This window comes from Clarias gariepinus, chromosome 4 (genome assembly GCF_024256425.1).
Source record: "Clarias gariepinus isolate MV-2021 ecotype Netherlands chromosome 4, CGAR_prim_01v2, whole genome shotgun sequence".
NCBI classification, from domain to species: domain Eukaryota; kingdom Metazoa; phylum Chordata; class Actinopteri; order Siluriformes; family Clariidae; genus Clarias; species Clarias gariepinus.
In genome coordinates, this window is record NC_071103.1 from 16,677,501 (window position 1) to 16,680,000 (window position 2,500).

The following is a 2,500-nucleotide window of genomic DNA, read 5'->3' on the forward strand; positions in this document are numbered from 1 at the left end:
TAACATGAAAAGAGGGCCGGGTGTGTGGATTTTAAATACAGAAATTTTAAAGAGTGAAGATTATGTTTCAAAGGTTACAGAAATCATAAAAAAGGAAAAGGAAAATGGAATGTATAAGGAAGACAAGAGAATATGGTGGGAGAACTTAAAATTTTTAATTAAAAAATTCTCTCTAAAATATTGTAGATTCTTACAGAAATGCAAAAAATCTAAAGAAAAAAGAATAAAAGAAAGCTTGGAAGCAGAATTGAACAAAACGAATAAAGACATACCAAAAATTAAGGAAATAGAAGGAGAACTGAAAAAATTAGAAGAAAAAGAATACGAGGGGGCTAAACTAAGGAGTAAAGCGAAGTATGTAGTAGAGGGAGAAAAATGCACAAAGTTCTTTTTTGATCTAGAAAAAAATAGAGGAAGAGCTGAAATGATTAAACAAATAAGAGGAAGTAACGGAGAGATAGTGGAAGGGAATGAAAACATTCTAAAAGAAGTAAGGGAATTTTACGAGGACTTGTTCAGCACAAGGGGAGTGGAAGAAAAGGAAAAACAGAAACTACTAGATCAGATAAAGGCAAAGGTGAGTGAAGAGGATAAAAAAGAATGCGACCAAGAAATAAAAGAGGAAGAAATAGAAAGAGCAATAAATCAATTGAATAGAAAGAAGAGTCCGGGAATAGATGGATTGGGCGCTGAATTTTATATATGTTTTAAAGGAGCCTTAACAAAGATCTTAAGAAAAGTTTTTAAAGAAATTAAGGAAAAAGAGGAAGTAAACGAAAGGATGAGAATTGGCTTAATGAAACTGGTCTATAAAAGAAAAGGTGAAAGGACAAACTTAAAAAATTACAGACCAATCACAATGTTGAATACAGATTTTAAAATCCTAGCAAAAGTTTTAGCAAACAGGCTCAAAGAAGTGACCCCAAGTATAATACAAACAAACCAAGCATATGGAATAAAGGGAAGGGACATAGCAGACATCACGATGAGCATTAGAGATATGATAGGATACATAAAAGAAAAAAACGAAGATGGATACATAATTAGTCTGGATTTTGAAAAGGCTTTTGACAGGGTAGAACATGGATATTTATTTGAGGTTTTAAAACGTTTTAATTTTGGGGAGAATTTTATTAATTGGATCAGAATTTTATATAAGGGAGCATTGACAAGAATAAAATGCAACGGATTCGTAACAGATTGCTTCAGAGTTTCAAGATCCATAAGACAAGGATGCCCCCTATCATCCCTACTGTACTCCCTCGCTGCTGAACCTTTGGGTTTAGCGATAAAAGAAAGCGGGAAAATAATAGGGATAGAAATCGAAGGAAATAAGGCTGAAGGCAAAATCTTTCAATATGCAGACGATACAACATTGATTATAAAAGGAAAAAACAGTGCAAAGGAACTAATGAAGATTGTTACTGACTATTGCAAAGGCTCCGGCAGCAAAATCAATGAAGACAAGACGGTGTACATGAGAATGGGCAAAGCAGAAACTCTATCTGATTGTTTTACGTTTAAAGAAGAAAATGAAATAAAGATCCTAGGAGTTTTAATGGGGAAAAATGAGAAAAAAGCGAGAGATGAAATGTGGGAGACCATGACTATGGAAATAGAAAGAAGGTTAAACTTTTGGAAATTAAGAAATCTGAATTTAAAGGGGAAGGTTCTAATTCTAAACGTTTTGATGGTCTCCAAGCTCTGGTATGCTTTATATGTGTCTGAAATGCCTTCATGGATAGAAAAGAGATTGAAAAAATGCTTTCTTAACTTTTTATGGGAGGGCAAACCGGCAAAAATAGCGTACAGTACAATTATAGGAACAGTAAGCAAAGGTGGTCTAGGCTTAATGGACATAGAACAGAGGAAAAATTCTATGAGAATTAAAGTAGTAAACAAGTACCTTCAAGATAAAGATAAATTTGAGTGGAAAAAGACTATGAAGTATTTCTTAAATAAATGTGGGAATTTTAACATGGGAGATGCAGTATTATGGATGAAAACAAAACCATGGATGACAGAAAAATTACCGGAATTTTATAGAGAAACTTTTAATGCTTGGGGAATGTTTCTAAAGAGAATCATATTCAACCCACAAGGAAGAGAAAGCATTTTAAATCAACCTCTGTTCTTAAACAAAAATGTATTACAACAAGAAAAAGAAATATATTTTAAAAAATGGATGGAAGTAGGGATAACAAGGGTGAGGGACGTCTTATATGAATTTAAAAAAGGTTTTTTACCAAGACAGTATATTGTTGATGCAATGAATGAAGCGAAGGAAGAGTATGGGCAACAAGAAATAACAAACAAGTATGAAATTGTGAAAAATGCAATACCCAAAGACTGGATAAAAAGAATAGAGAAAATGGAAGAAGGACAGGCAGAAGAAAAGATCTATGTGGAAATGGGAGAAAAACTGTGTGACTTGAAAGAATGTACTCTAAAAATGCTGTACTGTTGTTTCAGAGATGATGTTTTTAAAGAGCCAATTGTC